Source organism: Ochotona curzoniae, unplaced genomic scaffold (assembly GCF_017591425.1).
Source record: "Ochotona curzoniae isolate NIBS_2020 unplaced genomic scaffold, NIBS_Ocur_1.0 contig_64, whole genome shotgun sequence".
Taxonomy (NCBI): domain Eukaryota; kingdom Metazoa; phylum Chordata; class Mammalia; order Lagomorpha; family Ochotonidae; genus Ochotona; species Ochotona curzoniae.
Genome location: NW_024466502.1, coordinates 40,535,538 through 40,546,077, shown reverse-complemented (window position 1 = coordinate 40,546,077; position 10,540 = coordinate 40,535,538). Strand labels below are relative to the sequence as shown.

The following is a 10,540-nucleotide window of genomic DNA, read 5'->3' as shown; positions in this document are numbered from 1 at the left end:
GTTTAATTTCAATTCCCATGAACTTAAAAAAACCCTGTGTGGAGTGTGTGTGTGTGTGTGTGTGTGTGTGTGTGTGTGTGTGTGTGGAATTGTTGGATATACGTTGTCTCATATGTAAGGGATGTTGGCAAGTCCACCTTTTCAAAGGCAGTTGGGTAGGCTGAAAACAAGGGCCAGAAGTTGCAGTTGCAGTCTTGAATCTGCAACCTGAGGGCAGGCTGTCAGGCTGGACTGAAGCAGCAAGCCTTTCCCTGAAAACCTCAGGCTTGGCTCGTGCTGCCTTCATCTGACTGGACTGGATTCGCAACAGATTCATTTCCATTGGTTTAACTTTTTCAGAACACATTTCCTGTATGTCATATATTCAGTTGTAAGAATATAAAGACACTTTCCACTATTTACTCTCTTCCTCTCCTCCCTCTTTCTCCTCCTCCTTTTCTTGTTTTTCTTCTATATTTTTGCAACAACATGCTTTCAATTTTCTTTATAATTGTAAGCTTAGTCTTTCATTTTTAACAGAATTGCAATCAACCTCCCCCTCCAAAACCTTTTTAATGGAACTTTCTATGTATATTTTAAAATTCATACAGAAGAGAAACATAGTAAAATCAGCTTAACTGTTCCTGAAGAAGCCCTTTGTGGTGGAAGGAGGGGGAGGAGGTTTGGCTGCTCACACGTGTTAGAAAGACTGCTCAGTGACTAGAGTACAGCAGCTCTTGCCATGGGGGGAATGGTAACAATGGAAAATGAGGGTATACTAATTCATTCAATTTGTTCATTTTGCTATTTGTATATGTATCCCAAAACATCCTGTTGTATATTGTCAATGTAACTTATTAAAACTATTTTTTTTTAAATCATTAAGTACTGTCTTTGTAGGTATTGGTGTAGCAGTGAGTAAGTCTTTGATGTAATAGAGAACTAGGATTCAGACACGCACTCATGGAAGTCTGCCACATGACAGAAATGGCGATGTAGATCAGCAGGGAAAGAATGAATATGGAGAAATACCAAATTATGTATGCTTACTTTAAGACCATTCCAAAGGTAGTAAGAATTTAAATATGATTGGTTAGACTTTTGTAAAGAAATAGAGAATAATTCTATATGCAATGGGAACATATATCTTGAACAAAGGGTCCCAAGGCTTTGCAGCATCCTTGACTGCTTTCCTATGCCAAAGGCAGGAAGCTAGAAGGGAAGTGGAGCAGCTGGGATGTGAACTTGTGCCCATATGAGATCCTTGCATGTGCCACTAGGCTACCACACCAGGACTGGTCCCCTTTGTTTTTAATAGATACGTTTTCTTCTAATCTTAGGATAGGGTTCTAGTTGTTATATATTCAGCCTTTCTTTTTTTCAATTGAAATGATTTATGTGGCTGAGGTTACCTGTGCTGGTCCAGGCTGCCTGATGGGGATTCCAGCTCCATATCTATAAGCAGGGGAAGGTCCCGGGCTTGTCCAAGCTCAAGGTCTGAGAATTTACTCTGTCCACAGCAATTATGCTGGGGACACATCTTGGACAGCTTTGGCCATGCTCAGGATCATGGCTTTGCCCATTGCCACCATGTTGGTGAGCAGAGTCCAGTAAGTCTGAGCAACAGCATGGATGTCTGGACCCCCAGCCACATGGCTGTGGGGTAGGGGGGTACTTGTGTTGGTCCAATGTCCATTGGCTGACATAATTGACCTTAGAGTCTCCATTTGTCCAGAAATTTGCTGCCAAGCGTTGCTGGGGTAATTGACCAATTTGTTCTGCCCTCTTTCCTCTGCTAAGGTAGCAGATGTCCTCTGCCAACCTCAAAGGACTGTCTTATCCTCTGTGTGCATCTGGGCATGCCATCTACTGCTCTAAGACACTGAGGAGGCACAGTCTGACATGCATTCCACTGTCAGACCACAGGTCCTGCCACTCTCCCTGGGGAGTTTGGAGTTGGAGTTTTTAGTCCAGCTGGGGGGACCCTGACAGAAATCTCGTCTGAGGTGATCCTATACCTGACTCTTGGGTGTGCTTGCCAGTATGGGGTCCAGCTTGTTCTGTCACCCACATTAGCCTACACACACACACACACACACTGGTCGTTACAATTGCTAGGTCAGATCTATCTCCAGCCCTGTTTCTTATGAAAATCAATTGGTACTGCAGCCCAGCCCAACCCTGCCCACCACACTCTCAGCCGGCCTTCACACACACCATCAGGAGCAATACCACAGTCAGAGAAATGATTAAGAATGCCCATGGAGCCTGCCTTGTTCCTGTGCCTGCCAATACGAACTAGTCCAGTCTGACCCACATCCTATTTGGCTCTCATACACATCATTGGACATTATAGTATAATTCAACCCAACTGGCTCTGATCTCCAGCCCACACTCACTCCAGCAGGTGCCCCTGCATGTCTGGCCAGGCCCGCCTATACCCAGTCCTGGTTCTCATGTTCACAAGTAGGAGTTGCAGCCCATCAGAGAGGTGCCACAATTTCCAACTGGACCTGCTCCCTGCCCTGGATCTTGTACTCTCCTGGTGGATCTGCAGTCTAGCTCAACAGGACTTGTCCCCAGTCCCAGTACATGCCAGCTGATGTCATGGCAAGCCCAACCAGCCTGCTCTTATTCTGGCTCATATTCTGGCTCATGCCTGTACCAGTGGATACAGTTGGTTATGCCAGCCTGTTCCCCCCTCAACCCAGTTACATGCAGGCCAACAGGTGTTGTAGCGCTGCTAGGCCTGATTTGCCCTCTGTCTCAGCTCACACTCACTAGAAGGAGCAATGGCCTGGCAAGAAAGTCCCCACATCTCCCCTACTAGGCTGGCACCCCCTCACTTGGGTTTCAGGTGTGCTGGTGGATACTGAGGCCCAGTCTAGCAAGGCCCATCTCACCTCAGCATTTGCCAATGGATGCTGTACCTGGCCCAGCCCAGTCTGCTTGTAGCTACAACTTGTGGTGGTAGATGCTGTTGATTGGGCTGCTTTTAAGTAGGGGCTTTGAAATGGAACCGAATTTTGCTTTGTTTTCCTCTGATGGGATTTGCTGATGAAAAAAAATGATAATTTTGCCCCCATAATAAATAGAATTTAAACATAGAGTCATTTTTTTTATTTTGTTATTTGTCATAATGAAATGAAAGTCTCATAAAACCAAGATTTGCCAGGGCCAAGGAGGTGGCAGCCTGATGGCTCAGTAGCTAGATCCTCACTTTCCATGTGCTGGAATCCCAAAAGGTTGCCAGTTCATGTCCTGGCTGCTCCACATACCATCTAGCTCCCTGCTTGTGACCTGGTAAAACAGTAGAGGATGGTTGAAGGCCTTGAAACCCTGCATCTCTGTGGATATCTGGAGGGGGTTCCTGGCTCCTGGCTTCAAATTAGCTCAGCTCTGACCGTAGCAGCCACTTGGGGAGTAAACAAGTGACAGAATATTTTTCTCTCTGTATTTCTTTCTTGGTATATCTGCCTTTTCCATTAAAAAAACCCAAAAACAAAACTTTAAAAACCTTGTATAGTAATTGTAATAGAGACTATCATATCTAGATGTAAAGATACAAGGCAGTATGCATCTCTACATTCAAATCAAAGATGGGCTCCCAATGAAATTGTTAAATATATCGTGACAATAGAGCACTGGACTGTCTGCCATTGTCTGTACCTGCAATGTCAGGATACACTTGAAGAACAGAACGATGGACTTAGGATTGCTTGTGAAGGATTATATGTTGTAATAATATAGAGGAAATCAGTGGAGGGGAGAGAACTTGAGGAGGGGTAAGGCAAATCCTAGAACCTACAGCACTCTATCATAAAAAAAAATTAAAAAGCAAAGGCAACACTATTCAAAGCTCATGACTTGCTCTTTTCTCAATTAACGATGCTCTTGATGCTTTTATGTCTATTGTGGTTATATTTTGTAATGGCATGTTATTGCCAGCTCTTCCCAACTCTGCAGCCAATGATATTACTTTGGAATAGTGGAATGCGTTATGGTGGGAATATTGGAAATATGAAAATTGGAGCACCCCAAATCACAACTCCCTTCTGCTCCCAATTTCTCAGAAAGACTCTTAAATCCTTTACCAGCACTCCATTCTGGTGAACCTATGCTACATTTGTGTTTGTATTTTATGTCTACTGATTAAAAGCAAGCTTGTTACTTATGTACCTATGATGTACATGAAACCTATTATCTTTATATCCAAAAATAAAGGAAACAGGTTAAAAAAAACCCCCAAGATTTGGAATAGCTGTGAATGTTAAATTTGTCAGTGTTCTTGTTAAATTGAGGGATATGAAGAATTCTGTTGAAAGAGACTGACAATGAGACCAAGTACATTTGGGTGAGTCACAAAAGAGATAAAAGCACAAATTTGTTTTTAAGGAATCTTAATTTATTTTCTTTTTTCTTTTAAACATATACCTGGGTGGTTTTTTTTTTTTTTGACTCGGTTTTATTGCTTAGTAATTTATTCAAACAGTACTTTCTTGAGAATTCTGTCAGAGTCATGGAAAGTAGTTTGGTAATTGTTATAAGATTTTAGAGGAAGCACTAGTTGAATAAATAAACTCTGATGATCGATTGTCACAATTGCTAGATTATGTGACTTTTGGGAAGATAGAGAATTGTAAGTATTTGGGAAGTTTAAGAATTTGTAAAGGTAAACAGTTGTAGTTTATGAACTGTAAGTAATCTCAAGGAAACCATTTAGTATCTAAGGTCACAGTAGTTCCTTTCTGACCTGGTGTCGTCTCTCTAAATTGTGTCTCCTTCCTGACGACACGGAGCTTCTGGTAACAGCTCTATGTAGCTCAAACACAAAGCGGGAGTCACATTGAAGCTTGCTTGAGAATCCCCATTTTGCAGGACTTGGTGACTAATGTGCCAATAGTACAGGCATTCATAATTCCGTTTCCAAATGGAACATTTTGCTTTTCAAGAGAAAGGAGGTTTTTTTTTTTTTTTAATTAACCAAATCCACAATTATGCCTTAGATGTGATTTGGCTGAGCATACACAGTGACTGATTTTCATTTTGATTAACTGAGAAACTAAATTACCAAAGCTAGATATTGAAGATCAATGTCGCTTTCCTTTTGTTTGTTTTTATTTGTCCCATTCTCTCTGCTTTCTGTCAGGTGTGAGGTAGAGGGGCTGTGTGAGATGCTCCAACAGGAAATACATGCTGTATTATTTTACATGTACCCAATTTCCCTAAAGCCTTGTCCATTTGCGGGCACAAATAGAACCTACATACATATATATATGTAATATGTAATTAATTAATAAAATAACTATAAATAATTATAAATAAAATATAAAAACATAAATATAAACAAATATAATATAATATAATATAAATTAAAATAACTATAAATAAAATAATTATTATAAATAGCCAAAGTTTTGTGGACTTATGCCCATGCCTATATAATTTCAATTCCATGAAAAAGTCTCCCCAGGTATTTCTGGAGTTGCCATACAGATGCTCTCACGTGCTACTGGCTGTGCGTATGTGCAATGTTGACATCCATTTCATCATCAAACACATTCTTCTCCCTTCTGCCTGCCCATAGCCACAAATCGTTAGGGAACCAAGAGTGTGTTTGCAGGCATTCAAACCCAGATGGGCCATTGTGTGTTTGGCATGGAAGTGGGAAGGTGGATGCTTGCCCAGACTTAGTGTTGTATTATTTTCCACCTAACTAACACTCTGACTCCCCTGACTCTCCAAAGCCCCAGCGTGTAACCATTTCATTCAATTTCTGCATATAGCCCCTCTTCTATGCTTAAAACAACAACAAACAAACAAAACACTAGCTATGTTTCCAGCTTTCTCATCTCCCTCAAACAAACTGTATGCTCCAAACAAGACTTCTGGGCCAAATCTCCTCCTTGCAGACACTTTCCACGGTACCGCACTCATGCTCAGTCCTGTGAGAAGCTCATTCTTAGCTCTGGGTGGGGTTCCTTTCCCTTCTCACAGATGCCTCTGCTAAGTTCCTGATTTCAGTGATCCCAGTTTAAGACCCTGTAGGGAACTTTAAATAAGATTTATAGGGTAGAACAGGCTGTCAGAGTGAGATCACAAATGATATTAACCCTGAACAGTGATTTATTTTTCTTTTAAAAGAAAGCATCTGATACTTGAATTGTAGAATATGAAAGGAAGGAGAGAAGCAGAACACTGGAGCACAGGGAGGATTTTCCATTCTCAGTGGAAAGCGTTCTTCCTTACTTTCTTCCTCCTTTACCATGCAGTGCCAGCTGTCACTGAAAGCTGATTCTAAAGCAATTACCATCCCTTTTCCAGGAAGGAGGATAATGTCTAAACAAAAGAACAGATGATCAGATGCCGTGGGTTCCTCTGACTCTGGAACTGCTTTAGAAAGGAAGCTGTATCTTTGTAGAATTATTATCAATCAGCCTTTATTGCTTCAGCTTTCTTTATTGCATTCTAACACACAAAGTAATGAAAACATATAATAAAGAGAATAAAACACATAATGCATCACTGTGCAGATATTGCAATCATAGCAAATCCAATGTAAAAGCCCTATAGGGAATATTTGAGTCTTCCAATACATTGCTAACAGTTTGCATGATACTATATCACGTTATTTATCTACTAAACCTGTCATGCTCTGCTAAATATCGTGCAAGCATCAACCTCAAATAGCACTCCTCCTTCCCATCCTCCAAACAGGAGGCATATTTCTTTGCTGTCACTGGTTTTAATGTTTGCAAAGAGTAGCTCCGGTTCCTGAATAATTAATGCATAACGATTACTAAGCTACGGATAGTTTACTATTCTAGCCCCTCTGGTCTATGCAACGTTGCTTGCTTTAATATGCACTTCGAATTGGAACCAAGAGGTAGTAAAAGCCATTAAGACGGCATGGAGCTCAGTCAATAATGATTTAGAGTTTGGACGCATCTTGAGTTTTCCATTCTTGGCTCTCAAGCCCCATCTGCTGCTCATGCTCTGATTTGGTCTCCCTTTTGCAAATGTTTCTCTGGTGGTGGAGTTTCCGCTCTGTTTACATTTACTTAAAAGAGTCAACGATCAAAACTTCAGGTCAAATACTCACTTCCTCTGTGGTAATTCACGCTCTGGAAGAACACTGGCAATGGCTAGATACACAGATTGTTTCTGTTAGATATGCACATACAACTTTACAACTTCATAACATGCACTTTATAACTCATCTTGATAGTATTTGGCAAACATTAAATACTGATAACAGTCGCAGAGACAACTCACCCTAGGAATCACAGAAGGGGTTTCCAAAATGGCTGGACAGGCTTTATGAAAAATTGGAGGCAATGATTTTTTTCAGCATGAGATTGCAGAGTAAAAACATCAAGACTGGCTTTCCCATGTACTGCTTGTGGTTTCCGTTCACTGGTGCTTCTACAGATGAACTCACCTCTTAATGAATCCCACATGCTCTAAGTTGTGGTATCCTGAAGGGCAGAGAAAGGTCATCTTCATGGCCTTGTCTGTGAAGTGAAATGAAATAATTCTCCAGGAATATCTGATGAGGATAAATGACTGGCAGTGCAAATTCCTTTTGGGTAGATTAGCTGCTTCTAGAAGGTCAGTGACTCAGGTTCTATTTCCCATTGTCTCAGTCCATTTTCTGTAGCCGTAACTGAATAACATACCCTGTTAATTTATCAGAAAAGCTTTACTCAGCGCATGGTCTTGGAAGTGTGGGGGTCCAAGGTCAAGGCGCTAAGAGCTGTCTTGGTGGTATGAGGATTCTTTGCAGAGTCCTGAAGTGGCACAGGGCATCATGTAGCTAGGCAGGTGCATCTGAGGGAACCAGAATGGCTTTTATAACTGACTCTTCATATGACATATTAACCCACTAACTCATTAATCCTTCATGATAACAGAGCTCTGGCATAATCACCTCTTAAAGGTCTTCCCTATTCCCATTTCTTAATAGTCACAATGGGGAGTTAACTTCAAAATTAGTTTTGTTATTGGCGACATTCAAATCATAACATCCTTGGAGCTTGATCTGGGGCTGGACATGTAATATACAGTGGAAACTTGGCCCATATATTTGTAGACTGCTGTTTTCTAAAGGAATGCATTGTGCCAATTTCACCTAGGTGGGGCTAGTTGGAGCCCAGCAGCTCAACAATGCCATCTCATTGTTATCAGATGCTCTTTCCCTTCTTTCTGGAGTCTGCCAAATGTCCACATTAAATGGACATTTATATTGCTTTGGAAATAAGTATTTAAATTTCTTGAGTTTGGTTTTGTAGACTGAACAAAGATCAGTTTACTTATGGTAGGAGATGCTGTTAAGTCTTTCAGGGGATTTGGAAAAAGACTTTAACTAAGTAGGCACTGGTGACCTTCATGTTAGCATAAATGTAAAAGGTCACTCTTGCTATTTCGTCCTCACCCGACAGACGAAGTCTTATATATTGTAATTGGTTCTCTGCCTTTTCCAGCTCTTATACTGTTGCTAGGCATGGCTCTGGGTTAAGCGGTCCAGACCCATATTGTTGATAGAATGAATAGATGTGCAGCCAATGTACATACTGTCCCATGGCTGTGATTGGTTAGTTAATGAATCATGTGTCAAAGAACAATGAGGTGAGAGGGAAATCTCTGCAGGGTGCTCTGAGATGCTCCGAGTGCGTGGGACATGTAATACACTAAATGTCAAAGTTACTCTGAGAGTTCTGGAGAAACTGAAGATAAAGATCATAGATCAGTATCACACTTCGGTTCAAATTCCCAATAAATGAACCTAGCTCAGTCAGACTCCACCCTAGCCCACTGAGCGAATGCTTGGCCCCATGCTTGCAGTAATGATAGAGACAGGGTGTGGAAAGCCAGGGAAACTCAAGAGATTCACGAATTTGAGTGTCATCCTTGTGCAGGGGCCATGCTAATCTTCTCTGTATAATTCCAGTGTTAGTATATGTGCTGCCGAAGCGAGCACAAAACTCAAGAGATTCATCGAGATAGTCCTGTTCAGACCTAGGGGCCCACTCAATGCCATAGTCTTGCCTTTCAGGAATCAGGGCTCAGTCCTTCTTTCCAACTGTTTGTGGAATAATGAACAATGCAAGTTCTTGTTCAAGAGGGGAGGTTAATGTGCACAAGTGGTGGTTTAACAGTAATAGTGCACATATCACATGAACTTTATTTCTGTTTGTTGATCAGCAGTTGGCAAACATAAAGGGATCTGCACCCTGGTTTTGCCACCATGAGGTCCCTGAGCTGGGAAAGTTGAGCTTCTCTCGACCATTCTCCCTTTCAAACCATGACACCGCTATCTCTCACTGCTCCATTGTTCCGCTTTCGTCCTATCATGTACCTGTACTTTAGCTTGTTGAGTAAATCATTTCAGCCCACTCTTCTCGTCCCTTTGCTTTATCATCCCTAAGGCAGTAGGGGATTCGTAACATCTCACTTGAGTTAGGGAGGGCCTTTGAGAGACATCTGAAGAAGATGAAAGGGAAGAGGATGCTGAGGGGGGAGAGAGGTTGTATTCAGCTGAAACTGAAAAGCATTATCTCACCAGATTTGTCATTACCATAAATGATTTGACAAAGTATGTGTAACCTTCAATAAATAATTTCACTTCTCTGAGTCTTTACTTTTTTCATTCCCAACGAGGACAACAAGGGCATGAAACTCTTTAAGTGATGGGTATTGAAGAATGTCATGCATTTAGACTACTACATGTAATACTTGACATGCCACATAAAGACAAGTGGGCATGCCTTAACACTGGGTATGCCTCAGTATTAAGGTGGAAATGGGAAGGAGTTAGCCACTCTAAAAGGTCTAGAGGGGAGAAACACTTCCAACATCTCCTGGCCATAGACAGGGAATGCGCTACATTTGGAGAATTTCTAGCCATGTGAAACTGGGAAATGTAGTTGGAATTTAAAGTCAGAAGACCTGAATTTTATTCTTGGTGGAACTTCTTGCTACTGTTTGATTTTAGGCTAACTACACTTGTGATAATTTCCAATGGCTGATGTAAACAAACAAAAAATAAGCAAACAAAAACAAACAAACAAAAAAACGTTTCACGAATTCTGTGGCTTACAACAGACTTCTTTCCCCCCACAGTTCTGGAGGCTGGAAATTCAACAGTAGTTCCATTGAGAAAGAATCAAGGCATCAGCACTTAAGAACTCTAAGGAGAGAACTGACCCCTTCACTCTTCAAGCGTCTAGTGGCTCTTGGTAATTGATTTGTGGTTGTAATACTTCCATCTTTTTTTTTTTCTATGCTCCTAAAGTGTATGCGTGTGAGAGAGAGAGAGGTCTCTACTTCCTTTTTATAAGAATATACGTAGAATGCATAAAACAACCCAAAATAATCTCTCCATCCTAAGAGCCTTACTTGAATGAAACCCACAAAGACCCTATTCTTAACAAAGCTTCATTTTCAGCTTCCAAACCTTAAAACCTGATATCTCTGAAAGGTTATTACTCTGTTTACAGCATCTGACCTTTCTCAGTTCCAGCTACTTCATCTGTAAATTTAGGGTGATGACTCCCAATGC

At 41.2% G+C, this 10,540-nt stretch overlaps 1 long non-coding RNA gene and 1 other non-coding gene across 3 annotated transcripts in view; one reads left to right on the top strand and one right to left on the bottom strand.

Annotated features, from left to right (window-relative positions):
- The window catches only part of LOC121163670, a 272,948-nt gene that overhangs the window by 17,270 nt on the left and 245,138 nt on the right, over positions 1-10,540 (top strand). For both annotated transcript variants that reach the window (XR_005884935.1, XR_005884934.1), the window contains one exon: positions 10,102-10,217. This is a non-coding gene — a long non-coding RNA (uncharacterized LOC121163670). The remainder of the gene's footprint in view (positions 1-10,101; positions 10,218-10,540) is intronic.
- On the bottom strand, positions 8,853-8,959 carry LOC121163818. The gene has a single exon (XR_005884969.1). It is a non-coding gene; the product is annotated as a U6 spliceosomal RNA (small nuclear RNA).